Raw genomic sequence first — 18,163 nt, forward strand, 5'->3', positions numbered from 1 at the left:
GTAAGGCACAGACTAGAAATCTGCAAGAACAAAAGAGAAACCAGGGCACTCCAAAATAATAAGTCCAAGATGAGTAAAGTTGCAGAAGATACTTTAATCCTTTGTAATGGGAAGTCGAATAGATACTCAAAGATATTCAAGTCCACATGTTAGAACAGGCATATGAGAGTTCAGAAACAGCCAACACGTGTTTCGTCCTCACAGACTTTTTCAAGGCTCAAAAACTACCATAAGTTCCTAGAGTACTTCTGTTAAACCTCCAATAGTGGTTCTATACCAAAAATGATTAGTCAATCAATGTATAAGAACGTCCCTTATGATATAGGGAAAGGTAATCTTCCAAAGCAGAGGGACTGTACCGTGGAGTGTATCCGTAGTATAGGATAACACTAACAAGAAGGCCTAGGTAGACCCAGCCTGCGCTACCCCAGAATCCGAGAGTCAGGAAAAAACGGCGTGTGCAATTATACGCAGCGCATGATACCGCTGCTGTGTTCTGTGAAAAACGACTAGAAATCTATCCACGGTATGGAATGAGTGAAAAAGAATGTCAATCAAGGGACTGCAATGTGTACTTAGGACAGAGCGAGTGATACATGGTGTTGCATGCAGACCTCTGTCTTCATTGCACAGAGACTGATACTGCATGTTATGCATTGATTTAAAATCAAATATTGCCTGATTGTGAACCTCTTTATATGCTGGTAAAAGAGGCTTCCCATTAAATACTGTAGGGTTGTGAGCTTCTTCTTTAGAGTGGCCATATAGAATAGACCTTAAAAGCGAACATGATGTGGTTGTAGAGCTCTGTGTGGGTAGTAAATGCCAGAGTCCACCAGTGGCAGCTGCTACAGAACGGGGATGGTGGGGTTGGGGCGAAGGAATAAAAAAAACACTTACCTGTTCCATCAGGTTCCATCTCTCCTCTGTTCTCTTCCTGAGTCCCAGCAGCATGCAGGCTCCCAGACTCCCGTAAGCCAATCTCAGCGATGCTTTCACCAGCATGAGAGCAGCGTTGTGATTGGTCTGAGCGGCCTGGTTTGGCGCTCAGAGAGGAAGTGGGAGCCTGTGCATGTTCTCCACCCGGCTGTGCAATACAGCCGTGCAGAGATATGCTAACTGAGCATGTCTGTTTCGCCAGCCAAAGACGGCCGGCCAAACCGTCATGTGCACGTATGGTGCACACACCTGTCCTCCCTGTGACAGAGTCCAGCTCCGACCGATACTAACCTGGCTCCGCACTGAAAAATAAAATGGTAATAACACTGTGCTATTATAATTTTCTTTTTCCTTTTTTCACAGCTCAGAGCAGTTTGGCAACACCACTGTGCTATTATCATTTTATTTTCCTTCTTTGCACAGCTCCGAGCAGTGGGGCGATGCTCCTCTGCCTTAGCGGACGAGCCGCCGCTGGAGTCCTCAAATCGGATAGTGAAGCAGAATCTTGAAATCGGATATTCCCTGGTTATGAGTGTCTTCTGTTTGCTGGTAATACAGGACTTAGCATTAGCATTAGGCATTGCCTGTTTCTGAATTCTTCTTCTACATGCAGCTAGTGCAAAGACGAGCATCGAAAGAGGATATTATCTGCTTCTGCGAGTATTCTCAGCTGTGGTAGTAAATGGCATAGCATTAAAACCGGACAGTGCCTGGCTCTGATCTTCTTTTATTTTTCGGGAGTGAAGGGTGCACAAGTAAAGTTGGGTACTGCCTTATTTGCAGCATTTTTTTCATGCTAATAGTTTAGGACTGAGTCATACCATCGAAGATGGGTGTTTCTGAGCAAGCACCTGAAGTTCTTCTACATTTCACTTACTATTTGAGCATGATATTAAAGGCAAACTTTTAAAGAGCGTGCCTACATACAAATGAAACAAAAAACAATTTCAGAGTGCAGTAACTTGACATGGAGCATATACCGGCATATTGCTGAGCTCCAGGGGGCAAATTTAACAGCCTCTAGTGCCTCCTTGTGCCACATTAGCTCCATTTTGTTTACGCTAATGTGGCCCAACGAGACCTAAATTGCTGCGCCAAATTTACAAAGTGGTGCAATGCATGCATTGTGCCACATTGTAACTCTTTGCGCTACATTATGCCTGTGCCAGGCATAATGTATGCAAAGGGGGCGTTTCCCCATTAGGGGCCGAAAGAATGGTGCAAAGAAATCTGAGAGATTTCTTTGCGTCATTTTTTTCGGCACTTTTAACGCCTGCTTAGAGCAGGCGTTAAAATGAGGCTCCCATTGTTTACAATGGGCCTCAATGGGCTTTGCAGGAAGAGCGTCAGCATTCTTTACGCTAATCCTGCAAAGCTCAGAACTATTGTCAAAAATTTTGACTCTAGTTCCCTTAACTACCACTATGGTGCGCAGTATCTTAGATACGGAGCACACATGGTGGCATTAACAGGGTGCTAGTGGGAGCAAAAAAAATGGCGTTGCAATGGGTGCAGCGCCACTTTTCTGAAATCAGGGTCCAGGTTTTTTCTTCATTAAAGCAACTGAATCTGAATTTTGATATCACTTGGTTACATGGAGGTGAACCACGAGAAGTGCCAACACAGGCACCCTTGAACCATGCTGGAAGTGTGTCTGCATTATGAGCAGGATTGGTTTTGTGCAGGTAGGGTCAGCTTCCTGTACAAACACAATTCTTTGAGGCAATTTCCTCTTTCTGCGTGTGTTCAGGATGCAAGATGCATAGAAAGAGGGAGTCAAGAGGAGACATAAAGATATTTCTCCTTGTTACACCTTATTCAGGAATGTGCAGTATTTTGGTGCAATCCCAGGTTTCCTGACTTTAGTAAATCTGGGATTGTGTCAAAAACATGGGTATATGCATGGGAAATCCCCAATTTCACCCATGGAATGCCTCCCTGCTGTAAGGTAACGCAAAGCAGCGATATGCTCTGCCTTGCAATATTTTGGATTTACTAAAGCATTCAGAGTCATGTAAGGTCACTTTCGTGGCTTAGTAAATACCCTTTAGGGCCTTGTGTTCCCTTAGGATCACTAGCGTCATACAAGGGTAATGTACTCAGTAAATATACCCCAGTGCCCGATTGCATGTTGAGTAGAGTACATTTTTACTTTGTAAAACTAAAAACATTTGTCATGGGCATCTTTTCTTAGGGTAAAGACAGGGGCAACCAGAGAACTCAGTCTTTAAAAGGTTCTCCCAAAGGTTATTATTATTATATTGCAGTTTTTTTATAGTGTGAACTTGGTCCAACGGAATTAGAGTGCTTTACATGAGCACCTGATCAGACATGGGAGATTATTTATTTACCCAGAATCACATAATATAAAGTTTCCCCGGGACTGGAACCCAGGGCTGGTTTGATAGTTCTAATGTTGGGAACTCTGGTCGTTAGGCCACATCCCCTCCTCCTGGCACTTAGAATTCAGAATATAGGCCATCCTGAATGCACCCCATACTGGGCTTATGTTACCACACCAGAAACAGCGGGAAACGGAACTGAACTGAGAGTTAAATGACGAGCAGTGGAGTGAAATGTATTTTTGAGCTAAGAACTTCAGTAAACTAGCTTTAGGAAGAGAAGCAATTTACAAACGACTCTATTGCTTGCATTACAGCTCAGCCAGATTGCAAAAGGGAGAGGCTTGTAACAATGAGAAATGCAGGAGGAGTTGTGGTGAGAGGGGGGCGTCACTCTCCTCCCCACTAGGCAGGGTTGTCCAAGGCTGGGAGAATTTTGGAATGAGCCTGATCTGGGAGAATTTTCATTTGATCTTAAAGTAGGATATTGCCTTGATATGAGTGTCGTCTGTGTGTTGGTAGTACAGGACGTATCATTAACACTAGCTATTGCCTGGGTATAAATGTCTACTGCATGCTGGTAGTTCGGTACATAGCATAAACATTAGATATTGCCTTGATATGTGTCTACTGTATGTTGGGAGTACAGGACGTATAATTAATGTCTGCTGCATGCTGGTAGTTCGGTACATAGCATAAACATTAGATATTGCCTTGATATGTGTCTGCTGCATGCTGGTAGTTCGGTACATAGCATAAACATTATATATTGCATTGATATGTGTCTACTGTATGCTGGTAGTTCGGTACATAGCATAAACATTAGATATTGCCTTGATATGTGTCTACTGTATGTTGGTAGTACAGGACGTAGCATTCACATTATATATTGCCTGGGTATGGGTGCCTCCTGTGTGCTGGTAGTATGGTATGAAGCACTAATATTAGATACTGCCTGGGTATGACTCACTTCTGTATGCTGGTAGTACTATATGTAGCATTAACATTAGCTATTGCCTTGATATGAGCATCTTCTGTATGCTTGTAGTACAGGGCGTAGCATTAACATTGGATATTGCCTGGTGATGACCCTTTTGTACATGTGGCTAGTATAGAGCAGAGCCTTAAAATAGGATACAACAGACCAAAGGGGCTGACCTGGATAAATGCCTTGAAATCATACTCCTGGGTCTTTCATCACAAAGCTTCTACCCATTGCAAGAGGGCAAAACAATCTCTCATGGAAATCTCATTTCTATTGGGAGACAAGCAATCACCAACATATGAACTATAGAGTCAAAGGATCTGGATTCTGAAAAGCTGGCACAGTGCCAAAGTAAAGAGGGTTTTTTCCATAAACGGTGGGGCACAATCTTAGAATACCTCCATCGAGATTTTAGAGGGCTTACTTGTCCTGCACAATTAAGAGTATTGTGAGCTGCTGTAGAGGATTGACTGAACTTCTCATGACTGACTGAACTTTTCAGGCTAGATATTGCATAGCTGAGAGTTCTCCTACCCACACCCATTCAACTCCACATAGCTGCAAAATGTCCCCATTTCAGCATCAGCCTATTCTTGCCTTTTAGCAACATCTTGCATTCTGGGAGTTGTTTTTTAGCAATATGTTTGCATTTAAACTTGCCTGTATGCAAAGTGCTGCTAGCTACAGAGTCAACACTGACTGACAGCGTGTTGTCTGAACTAGTCTAGGTTTAGTATGATACATCCTCTATAGAAGTGACCTCTCAGAATCTCTGTAAATGTTATGACTTCAGTATCCGACATTGATCTCAAATTGACCAAACCAGTTCATTGAGAAACGAAATATCTCTGCTTGTGCTTTGAATTAATAACTGTATTAAAAGGGAAATGGTGTGTATTCCAGCAGCCATAAGAAGTGAGCTAGACCAGTTGAATCTTAAGCACGTTCTGTAGCATTATTACATACTATTTTGACTTTTGAAAATATATTTTTTTTTAAAGGATCCTAACTGTATAGAAAATTCATACACCTCTTAGACGATATATTGGTTCGTATTTAGGAAAGTATGTTCAAAATATTATTCACCTAAAACGAATGATTTTGTCTTGCTTGCATGGAAGCACAGGAACACTGGAACATTATTTTATTGATGCTGTCTTTTCTACCTCTCAGAGAAAAAAAGATTAATGTAAAACATGTGCAGTGTCTTACTCCGCAGAGACTAAGGGCCTGATTTATGAAAAGTTGGCACGGCCTTTGCGTCATTTTTTGACGCAAAAGTGGTGCAAACTTTCAAAATATATAGGCCCATATTTATACTTTTTAGCGCCGCATTTGCATAATTTTTTGATGCAAAAGTGGTGCAAATTTACAAAATACAATTGTATTTTGTAAGTTTGAGCCTCTTTTGCGTCATAAAATGATGCCAACGCGGAGCAAAAAAGTCTAAATATGTGCCATATTTTGTAAGTTTGCACCGCTTTTGCATCAAAAATGTTGCAAAGGCTGCGCTAACATTTAATAAATCAGGCACTGAGCATACAACCACATACATTTTGTATCTAAATGTGTGCCTCTTTTACTTTGTGAATACGAATTATGTTTTAAAATGTCTATTTAGTTTCAGGTTTACTCTCAGTTCCAGTTTTGAAAAGGAGGGGGTGGGGATTTATTCCAATCCTGGGCCCAGCAGCTATTATTGAGCAGGATATAGGGGCCAATTTTGTTATAGGCAGATGCCTCGTTTCTCCACCATGGTACTCCGTCGCCCTGATGGAGATGGCACCTGCCACATTTTGTCAGTGACTTTCATAGTCTAGAGCAGGGCTCCATCAAAATCCCGAAGCGATAGCAGGCATTTAGTCACATTCAGTAGCACCCACATTGTGCCTGTTTTGCATTCAGAGCAGAAACCTGCATGGAGTGAGGAAGTTCTCTTATTCTCAGTTTCAGCGGGCCCAACACAAACACATCGCTTAAAGGGCCATCACCACTCCTTTCGCTCTCCTCTCACGTTGGCTGGGAATGCACTGGAATGTAACACCTGAATGCCAACACCATCTAGGAAAACAAACACACTCAGCTTGTCACATCACAAGTGCTTCAGAGGTACACTATTATTTTGGGGCAGGTTCTTGACATTTCCAACCACGGAATGCAAGAGATATGCATGCAGAGTAAAATGTCAGCTGTATCTATCTGAGTATTTATGCTAACAACCATTTATCTAGTACTTAATAGTATATGTTTATTATTACTCAAAGGAACTCTTTTTAACCCCTTTATAATCACAGAAGAGTGAGGCAACAGTATGGTTTTAAGCTTATGACTTGCAGTGAACACGTCTCTCTGCAATCTTATGATGAGTCACTCCTGTGACCACAAATGTCTCCAGCAAGCGTCTTAACCACCCTAGTTATCCTACCCTGGAACATGCCGGGTACCCAAAGCAGGTGCCTTACCCCTCAAAATGTTGTCAAATGCAGTCTTTTTGCGACGAATTAACTAGACTAGAACAGATTATTATCACCTTTGTCCTTCTTAGCTATTTTTTGCGGCAGAGTTTTGAAAGTGTAGCTATACAATGTGTCTGTCATTCTATTTTTTGTGACTCTTCCCCTCATAACACCACCATTTTTTGCTGCCCATTAGCTTCTAATTTATGGGATTCTGGAGTCTATATTTTCAATTCCACCGCTGCTCTGCCACATTTTAGGGTCTCTTAAAATATTCTGTATCCATTAACCCTTTTGCTGCCAATGTGTCTGCACACTCTTTTGTCTGACATTTTCTCCAGTGTCTGTGCAGAGCTTGTGCAGGTAGTCGCGGGGCACCCCCCTTCACCTTTGTGTGCCCTGCCAAAGACAGAACAGTAGTGTACATTACATATGTTTATGTACAAACCTCTATAGGCAACACTTTAAGATTCAAGATTTAGACCTGTAAAAAGAGATGTTGTGGCCTATTGAAATATCTGTTATTTTGAGAATAGAGCATGTCATATAATAGTTAATTTGCATGAACAGTGAATCAAACATTGTCATAGGAACGATGAACACATTCTTTCTACCCTGTTTAAATACATTTAAATATGTAAGTTTTTTGTTTCCGGTCACAGACAAAAGACCTTCCTCCGGTCCTTCGCATGGGAATGTTAATGGTCTCCAGGAAAAAATCTCTCTTTTTGGTTCCTCAAAGGAGCAATCAATAGGAAAAAAAGGTGCCAGTTAACTTTTAATAAACGTCTTCTACAATGGTGTATCCAGTGTGCAGCGTGTTTTTTTTTAGTAATCTTTGATCCATTTGAGCTGGAAACATTTTTTATTGGAATCTACAAATTCTGAAGCAAATGGTGGCTAACGTGGAATGTGTGTGTAAGTTCATAATTATGCAGAAAACACATTAGCTGGAGAATCCTATAATCTCATTAGCGTTGGCTTTAAGACGTAGTTTGGCTTTTTTGAGGGAACGAAACTTCTATACCATTGGTCTGCCCAGAGGATGTGTTCTCAAAGACATGTTGTAGCACAGCTGGGTGTTCTACAGTATCAAGGGATGAGGTGACCCACTGCAGTGTTCTGCAGTGTCATGGTCGGGAATGTCCCTTTGAGTGCTCTACAACTCCAGGAAGTGAGCCATGCAGTCAGGTGGTCTAAGCGGTGAAACACAAACCCACAATGTTCACTGTTGCACAGCTTTGAAACATAAACCAGACCCTTCAATTGCCCAGTTTTACCAACTGTCCCAGTAGGCTGTTATGAAGCCCCCAGCAATGACCCTCCCATCAAGTATTCCGTAGCCCAAAAGCATGAACTAACTCTTACTAAATATATTTAGTTTAGAACCCATAAACTAGGTCACCACTGATTGTGCATCTGATAGCCTTGAGCAGGCCCAAAAAGAGGTAACTAAAGCTCTGAATCCCGAGCTAACCCCGCCATGCATTTTTCAGCTTAAACGTTGAGCTGGCCCAGCCTAGTGTCCTTCAGCCGCAAAACATGAGCTAATCCAGCCAGGTGTTTTTCATCCCCAAAACACGAGCTTGTCCCAAATGTATGCTCCAGATAACCCATGTCTGCTCGGGCAATGCCCTGGGCAAATATGCAAATGATGCAAAAGTAGCAAGTGCTAAGATCACGGTAAAAATGATAAATAAACCATCAAGGATCACTTCTTGGATGGTGGTCACAACAGACGTGCTCTGAGGAGCTCTACTGACGATTCGAGAATAATCCTAAATTAATCCCCTCCACCTGCTGCTGCCAACCCGCAGCTGCCTACCACTCCACTTGCTTCACCCCGGGGGACCACGAACAGGCAACCTTAAGCACTGCCTCTGTGCCAAAGTGAGGAGCGGCCTGTGTGGTGACAAAGCAGATGTGGTCCTTCTGCCTCTGGAGACCACGCACCACATTGGTATTAGGGTGTATGTGGCAGATGGGGTGAATGTGCTGCCCTCTGACCTGAGAGGTGACTGGATGGCTGATGGTCTCTCCCCCTCCCCCCCGGCACATCCACAAGGTCATTGACTGGACAGCGGCCTAGTGGGACTCCCCAGCATGGAGGAGACTTCCCTGCTTTGCCTGTAATTGTACTGATGGGCACTGCCCATGAGGTCTCTGGCCTGCGGGCAGCCTTAGGGGAACTGCCGACAGGGACCCTGGATACCTTATTGCCACCACCCTGGGAGCCTATGCAGCGGTCCAGCTTGTGATGGCCTAGTGGGAGCTCCAGCTGCACAGAGACTGCCCACCTGGACAGAACAGTAGAGGTGCGACCCTTCTGCATCCAGCTGGTGTGTCTGAGGGGGCTGCCCCTGCTACCAACTGTGCACCATGTCCTAGGTGAGTGACCTGTAGCCCTGTGGACAGTCGTGGGGGACAGGTATTGGGCCTAAGGGTGCCTTTTGTGGCTTGTGACTCTGCAAGTGTCATTCTGCAGTGGGACGTAGTGAAGAGGCCCTGCAGAGCTGAAGCCCAGGAGGACGGGTGCCACCCCTGTTGGGTGGCCCAGCTCCCGAACGGGCCACCAAACTCTGCTGACCCTGTGACTGTTTGGCTAGCCTTTTTGGCGGGATCGCCACAGATGCCTAGGCCCTGTGAGTCTTCATTAGGGGGCACTAAACACTGAAGGCACTGCCTGGCTGGAAGATATTGTTCCAGAGACTCATCTGGGGAGCACCAACGTCCTTGCCAGCTGGGAGGCTCCCACGCCTGGGGCTCCTCATACCCTACAGATGATACTGGTGCCTCTGAGGTGCGGCGAGCTCCAGAGAGTCAATCTCGGTGTGGTGGCAGAGCACTCCCTTGCCACAGAGCAACATGGGTCTGACCTGCAGGGTGAAGTCACTGCCTTGAAATCTGCTCTTACTGAGCTCTCTCCCAAAACAGCGGCCCTGGAGCACAGAGCTGATGATGCAGAGGGGCGCTCCAGATGCTGTAACCTTCCCTTTGTTAGGTTTCTAGAGGGGGCAGAATGCCAGACACCTGAGCTCTTCCTTCAGTGCTGGATTAGAGTCATCTTTCCAGATTCTGCCCTCTCCCCCTTGTTTGTAATTGAAAAAGCTCACTGTGCCCTTGCCCAGATGCCACCAATGGGAGCCCTGCTGTGCATTGTTATCGCATAGACCCTCAACTACATGGAAAGGGACACAATTCTCCGGGAAGTCCAACAGGCAGGGGATCCTGCCTTTGAGAATAATATAATCCGTATTTTCCCAGATTATTCCCAACTGGTGCAGCAGATGCAGATGTCTCTCGGGGGTGGGGGGGTGAAACAAAAACTACAGGCAATGGGCCTTCATTATATGCTTCTCTACCCAGCCAAGCTGAAGGTGATTCATGCGGATCGTACATATTTCTTCACCTCCCAGGAGGTTGCCTGGGGTTGGCTGGAGATACGCAGGGAGGGTTGGAACTTGGCCCTTCGTATGAAAAGGGAGACACAGGCAGAGAGGAGGGCTGGCTTCCTGGACTTCCCAACAACTGGTGGTCCATCGCGACGGCACTTTGGACCTTTAGCATCAGAAGTCAGAGCGTGAGGCGGCTAGGGCACTTGTGGAGGTGGTGACTGCCTCCAACTCAGAGGACAGTGTTGCCAATATAGTGGAGGAGAAACCGGTGACTGGGGAGTCCTGAGCCATCGACACAGATGGTGGATGGTTTCTGTGTGGACTATGCTGATGACACCTGTGGGGTGGACCGGAGAAGTAGGTCAGTGACATTAGCCCTGGTCAGGCAGCCTGTGCTTTTGGACCTTCTCCTTATACTGGTGGTGGTTGCTGGTGGTGAGTGGGTGCCGGGTGTGAGTAACTCTGGCATAGCCGCCCCATCCCATTGGTTGTGTTGTGTTGTTTGACATTTGCGAGTGAGTGTTTGAGTATTGCTGTGGTTGGAGCTGTGCTGTGGTGGTTTTCGTCACTGTGTGAGTGAGGGTGTTTAGTGTGAGTGTGGCTGAGAGAGGCGGTGCAACATCGGGTGCAGCTGCGATTGAGGCTGGTGCTGGGCACCCCCCCCACAGCACATGGTAATAGACTAGTTATGTTGGGAGCTGAGAGTCTTTCAGTGAGTGTTGGGTGACAGGTTTGATCTGTTTGTGAGTTGCTTCATATATAGGGAGGGGTTCTGGGAAGCTGCAATAATTGGGGAGGCATGAGTTGTTGATTTTTTGAGTTTACTCAGTGGGTGGGGAAGCTTTGTTCTCAGTTTGTTTGATATCTGGCAGAGGGGATGGTGGGAATGCAGGATGGGGCACTGACACAAGATGATGGCACAGTTTCAATGTGTAACTTGTAATGTCTGTGGGCTTAGCTCCTATGTCAAAAGATGCAGGGTGCAGACATATCTTCGCAGGCACGGGTACATATATCAATGTTACAGGAAACACAATTAATGGATAGCAAAGTCCACAAGGATCACAAGAAATGGAGGGGCCAGATGTACTACACTACTTGTTCTAACTATGCCTGCGGGGTGATAACCTGGTTGGCTCCTCAAGTTCCCTTCCGGGTTCGTGGTTTCAGAGCAGATGTGGATGGGAGGTATCTCCTTGTACACGGCTTACTAGCTGGAGTGGAAGTCTGCCTTTTTAAAGTCTATGCACTGAATGTGGATGATGGTGGAGTCTATCTGGAAGTGAAAGGGAACTGTTCCAATACGTTGGTGTGCCTCTGATTCAGGCTGATGACTTCAACTGAGTGCTTGATGGCCACCTAGAGTGACACCCACCATGGCCGCATTCTAAACCACATATGAAAGTTGCTCTACGTGCTGTGATGGAACGCCTGCACTACATAGATGTAGTAATGAGATGCAGAAATACACATATTATGTTCCCATGCATGAGACCTATAGCCGACTAGACAGATTTCTGGTATCAGGTGATGTGGCAGCTGCCAAACCACAGATCCATGACCTGGGTGCCTTCCTTTTAGACCATGCTCCATTGCTGTTGGAGTGGGGGATGGGTGGCACTGGGCCACAGACCACCCCCTGGCGTCTCCTCCCAGAGACATTAGGGGACATATTGTTCCAAGAGGAACTCACAAAGTGACTGCTGGATACTTCAATACAAATTGGTACAAATACTTCAATACAAATTGGTTGTCCTCCGCTCGAAGGGGCCTTGAGTGGGATGCTCTGAAACTAGTAACATTTGGACAATACTTGTCTAGGGTGGGCGGTGCAAGGCAGCACCTTGAACGTGAGCTGACTGAGTGCATGGAGCCTGTTGTCAGGGACCACCAGAATTCCTTGCCGGTGGTGCAACGATGGGCTGGATCTGGGACAGGCTTGACTACCTGACCAGGCATGAATACTGGCATCTATTGCACTGGAGGGTGATAAGTCGGGGAGGCTGTTGGCCTGGCTATTAAAGAGAGAGTGCCTGCCCCCACTCGTGCTTTCACTGCAGAGCCTGGATGGAACAGTGGTCAACACTCAGGCCTGTATTAACTCACTTCTGAGAGACCACCTGGTGGCTATTTATGGTGGGGGCTGGCAGACTGCCCCAGATATGGTGGAGAGATTCCTAGATGTCCTTCCGCGGCTAATGGAGATGCAGAAACAGGGGCTTGAGGAAGACCTTCGAATAATGGACTTGCATGAGGCAGTCGGTGCCATGGAACGCTGCAGGGTGCCAGGCCCAGGTGGGCTTCCTGTAGAGTACTATCAGGCATTCACTGGCCTCCTAATGCCACACCTGCTGGATACCTTTCAAGAAACCAGGTGCATTGGCTCCCTTTCACATTCTATGTTGGAGGCGCAGATCATCATGCTCCCGAAGCCTGGCAATGACCGAACGGACCCCAGCTCCTATTGCTCCTGTTCATGCTGGGAGTCAAGGCTAAAATCCTGGCTAAGACCCTGGAGGGGCACTTGGGGAGGCTTATAACAAATCTGGTCCACGATGACCAATGTGGCTTTTGCCCCTGAGGTCAACACAGATGAATTTCCAGAGACTGTCCCATGTTCTTTACTCTGTGGCTGATACGGACATAAGAGCTGCAGTAGTGGCGTTCAACACCCTGTGCAGGGACTACCTCTGGGAGGTGCTAAGGAGGATGGGATTGGGCCCCATGTTTCTATCCTGGATTCGGATGCTCTACACTCAAACTGTGGGGCGTGTCTGCAATGGAAACGTGGTCTCCAAGCTTTTCCTTATAGAACGAGGCATGGGGCAGGGATGTCCTTTGTCCCCACTTATCTTTGCCTTGACGATGGAGAGACTGGCGATCAAATTACATCACAACATGGTCTGTGGAGCTTAACAGAGGGGGAGTGCACCCATGTTGTCTCCCCCTATGCAGACAACATGTTAGTTACATCAGTCACCTAGAGCGTTCATAGCTGCATTGTTGGAGATAATGACTACGTTCGGAGTGGTCTCTGGCTTACGTGTTAACCACCAGAAGTCAGTATTATTTCCACCGGCTGGTTTAGCTGAGGTGACCATGACTGCCCTCCCTGCGACGTGGCTCAACTGGGAGTGGACTCACTTCTGCTACCTGGGTATACAGGTGGATCATTCTGCCGAAGCCAATTACACTCTGAATATGGATGCAGTCATTACCTATCTTGAGGCTTCGATTTCTCTCTGGAATTGCCTCCCCAACTCCATCATTGCTAGAGTGGCATTGAGCAGGTTGGGCCTGCTGCAGTGCTGCCTTTATGTACTGCTAAATTCCCTTTGCTGAATATTGCAAGCTACTCTTGTCAAGCTAAACAGCCTACTGGTCTCCCTAGTGTGGGCTGGTAAATGGAGTAGGGTGAAGGTGGCGGTGCTGAAGCTAGACATGGAGCTTGAAGACCTGGGCCTCCCTCACCTGAGAATTTATTATTTCATGGTCCTGCTGCAGTACGCTGTACAGTGTTCGGATTACCCAAATGGCAAGAAGGCACTGGTGGAGTGGGGTGCAAGAGGGGACCTTCCTGAGTGTTGGATGTGGAGGTAAAGGGTGCCGGCTGGCTGCCCATTCATCATTTGTCAGGTTGCAGAGGTTTGGGAACAGGCAGTCACCACTGTGCTTCCTAGGGCCCTGTACACTAGACTGTTGCCCCTTCAGTGGCTGTCCGGTTTTCAGCAGATACAAAACGTAATAGATCTGGTGTAGTGGTACAGTGGGGGATGCTCCACAGTGGGAGTCTTGTATCTCAATGCTACATTCCTCATGATGGAGGAGGCACAGACTTTTAGTTACGACCCTGCCAATTCCTACAATATGCTAAGGTCTTGAGCTTGACTCACGAGATCTGGGTTATCTACCTGGCAGAGCCTGGGGAGCCCCAGACATTGCGGCTACTGTTAGACCCGGGCTCCTCCTGAGGAATGATCTCCCCATATATAAAACCTTGAAGGCCAACCGCAGAGTGGACGTCGCAGGGCTCCATGATTGGTGGTCTCCAGACCTACCAGAGCCCGTCACGGACAGTGAGTGAAGACAGGCATTTGGACAGATGCAGGAAGTTGCTAGCAATGCCGCTCCAAGCTTACACATTTCTTTTACTTGCACCGCACCAACCTAACACCCCAACGCTTGCATGCATTTACTGCTGCCTGTTCACCGGCTTGCCTAGATGTGGAGCGGCACCAGCAGTGTTCCTCCGCAGGACCTAGGACTGCACTAAATTGTGGGCTTACTGGGATGAGATACTGTGGGTACTGCTGAGGTCATGCAGGTCAAGCTAGAGACCTCGGTCAAGCACTGCCTCCTGAGAGTGCTGCCGACTCTGCGGAGAGGTGCACAGATGGCGCACACGCACAGGTTTGCCTTGTTGGGTTTGGTTCTGGCCAGATGGCGTATCACAATCCACTGGATGCACCCCGTTTCCCCTGTGCTGGACCGAAGGAGGGCAAATCTACTCAAGTGGGGTGTAGCTGAGGAGCGCAGGTTGCAACTGGTCCAAATTGATGAGAATAGACCTGGAATTCTGGGGCACCATGTTGGGGGGTCTGATGGTTAGAGATCCACAGCCGGCCACCCCCTCTTGCACTCACTGGGCACAGACTTGGCTGTCTCCTTAGGGACCACACAGGCGGGATCCCCAGATGGTTGAAGGATTTGTAGGTGTGGCTGTGCAAGGATGTGGATGTATGCATGGATGGTGGCATAGATGGACGCACACGTGTGGGTATGTGCGAGGGAGCAACTATCTGGGCATGTGTACAAATGTAATGCATCTGTCTAAGAGACGGTCTGGGCCACCTCACTGGAGCTGAGTTCTGAACACCCTTGGGCTTTTTGCCTCTATCGCCCCTCCTCTGCATACATACGAGACAATACAGTCTCTCACAAGCTCTCCCTGGCTTATCTTATCCTGTGTCCCTACCACAGGGGGATGTTCAGAGGGAGATGCACACACTGAATAGCTGCTGTCCATATAGTTAATTGTGTTAATCTCTTATTCTTTTCTTGGATTATATTTCTGTTCTTTTCTCATTTTATGTTCTTCATAGTCATTGCGTACCTAGCCTTCTTTTTTGCCTTGATACGATACTCCCGTACCGCACCACATATGTGGAATGTACATGCTGTAAGTGTGTTAACATGTCCTCTGTGCTCCATAAATGTATGTCATCCTATTATACAGTGTGCTTTGTGCCTGTTGATTTCATATTGCCTAGCTTGTTTCATAAAAAAAATAACCCATCATGATTTTTAATTGAGCTCTTTTATTTAATACATTTGTATTTTTGAAAGTTAAACTAATTATGTGTATAATGTACATGTTGATTCCAGTCAAGCTTTTCACACTGATTATCGGTGACCTCATCTGTTTTTGTCATGTGTATGCAAAGAGTTGAACGATTTCTATGTGTAGTAAAGGTTACATATGGCCACGTGTTAGGGGTTACTTTAAACTAACTTGATTTTATTAGAGTGCATAAGAATATATAGTAGCTCGGTTATTTTAAACACTGCTGGAGTCCTGCGAGCAACCTGATGTCTATGAGTTTTAACGCTGGTGACCGCTTTGTTAGTGACACTTTCGTTTTCACTTTTAGGAGTTATAAGAATGCACCTCAAAATGAATATCAATATTATATTGGTATCATGAGTTTTCAAAACATTTCTTGGTGACAGAGTGGTTTAGGAGTTGTCTAGTTGTCTATGGCTTGGCAGTTTGTGTATAGTGCAGGGTAGAGTGCAGCTGATCATAGTAATAGCATAGCGGCATCCATTTTGGTAGTTTTATACCAAACTGAATAGCAGCTCAAAAAAAGAAGTTCTATTAATTCCGTATTATGGTTCAACGCCATATATCCATACTAGTGCCAAAAAGGCCAGTAGAGACAGTCAAGTCCTGGTAAGGGCAGTTGCAGTCGCAGCTCACTGTATGCAGAAGGGGTGGGGTGGCGCGTGGGGGAAATAAAAATTAAATTCATAAAAAGAAAAAAATGACTTACCTCCATCGCCGCAACACCGCTCCATCCGCCCCTCTGCTACCTGCAGGCACAGGCTCCCAGCCTGCCCTGCGGCCAGTCCTGACGCTGCTCACAGCAACTGTGTTGCTGGGCTGGAGAGGGCCTACTGCGCATGTGTGTCTGGCCGGCCCAACACGGCTGGCCAAACATACATGAGCACTGAGGGGCAGTGCTGTGTACTCCCCCTCAGTGCTCGCCCCAGCCTGCGGCCTGCCCCGTTTACCAAAAAACTATAATAAACACAGTTTATTGTCGTTTTTTGGTAAAAGGTTTGCAGCTGCCCCTGCTGGCGGGGGGGTAGGGGTGACGCTCCCCCACCCTAATGGAGGAGCCACCCCTGGCAGAGTGAATATACTAACTTACTGGAAAGACTCGCATATATGCAAGCAGATGATGGAATAGAAAGTAGTGCTACAACAAATGTCCAAACGGCAGTAAATCATGAAAAAAATATAAGAGCAGTGGCAGAAAGGAGAAACCAAGGTACAAATGAGCGAAGTAAGGATGCAGATACGGGCTAAGACAGGCAGTTTTTTTGAACGAGGACAATTGGGCGAGTAGATATTGACAGATCCGGGAATTAAGCGCAAACGCTGACACACGATGCGCTGATTTGATCCCATGAAGGAAGACAGATGTGGACTGGGTCTAGAGAGTGGAAGCAGATAAGAAAGTTTGATGCTCAAGCGAGAAATAAATATGAATCGTTGCCGGATAGTGCAGTAGATAAGGACTTACAGGTGCTGGAAAAGGCAGAGGACATGCACAATGTTGGGAGAGCATTAGGTACGAACTGACAGAGCTCTAATGTTACCCAAATATAGATCTGATCATTGCTGGTAAGAGCAGCGCATAAGGGCGGCTGCTGGAGAGAGCTTTGGATGTAAACCAGCACAGGAAAGGGTAGTAGATATCAAGTTATGCCAAGAAGAGCTATCCAGTGCTGACTAAAGGGCAGTAGTTCAAGGCAGATGCTGAAAGGTGAAGTAGATATTGCATGACTCTGTAAGAAGCACTAGAAAAGAAGCAATGATGGAAATAGCAGCAGATGGGAATGCTGGATTTAATGGTAAGTATATATGGACCAATGAGAATTAAGCATGGACAATATGGACTGATTCAGAATATAGTGGGAATATGGGCTGGTGATGGAAAGTGTAGTGTATATGAACTAATGCTTTTTTTGACTGCAGATATGGAACAGTGTTTAAAATGACAAAGTCTATGAGTGGATACCAGAAGGTCAGTAGATAATGACGATTGCTTAAAAGGGCGCTATTGACTCGTCTTCATGCGTGAAGGATATGAAATATAGATGTATTGGGCAGTATGTACGGACTGGTATCAAAGAACAATGTAGATAGCAGATTTGGATTGATGTGAGAATGTGAAATGGATATAAACTGCTGTTGGAAAGGCTTGAAAACTCTGACTGAAATATAAATGGTTAGTATTTTTAAGACAACACCAAAAAAAGAAGACTATATACGGACCAATGTTGAAAAGGGTTACAGATAGGCACTGGTGCTGAAAGGGTGCGTGTTCATAATAAGGAGGGGCATGCATAGATACCGATGCAGTACAGCATGGTGAATTTGAACTGATGAATGTACAAGCAGTAGATGCAAACAGACATTGCTAGGAGCAATAGGGGCAATGTTTGCTAGAGCAGGAGATGCTAAACGAAACATGAATGACCAGTCGATGTAGCTGCTTGTTGTAGTGGTAATGGGATCAGGCCAATTTTGCAAAGAGGCAGTAGCTATAGATTGATGTCTGAAAGGGCACTGGGCTTGGATTAGTGCCTGGGAGAGCTGTAATATTAGATGCAATATGTAATGTCGATATTGATCGATATCTGATGGATGGGATATAGGGCTCAGTGCCTGAAATGGAACTAGATTTAGACTAGTGTATGGAAGAATAATATATACTGATCAATATGTGATGGGCAGTACATAGGGCTTGGTGCCTG

General features: G+C 46.0%; 1 protein-coding gene across 2 annotated transcripts in view; it reads left to right on the top strand.

The window, feature by feature from the left end:
- The window catches only part of SPECC1 (sperm antigen with calponin homology and coiled-coil domains 1), a 956,149-nt gene that overhangs the window by 96,127 nt on the left and 841,859 nt on the right, over window positions 1-18,163 (top strand). The window lies entirely within an intron of this gene.

Source organism: Pleurodeles waltl, chromosome 3_1, assembly GCF_031143425.1.
Source record: "Pleurodeles waltl isolate 20211129_DDA chromosome 3_1, aPleWal1.hap1.20221129, whole genome shotgun sequence".
NCBI lineage: Eukaryota > Metazoa > Chordata > Amphibia > Caudata > Salamandridae > Pleurodeles > Pleurodeles waltl.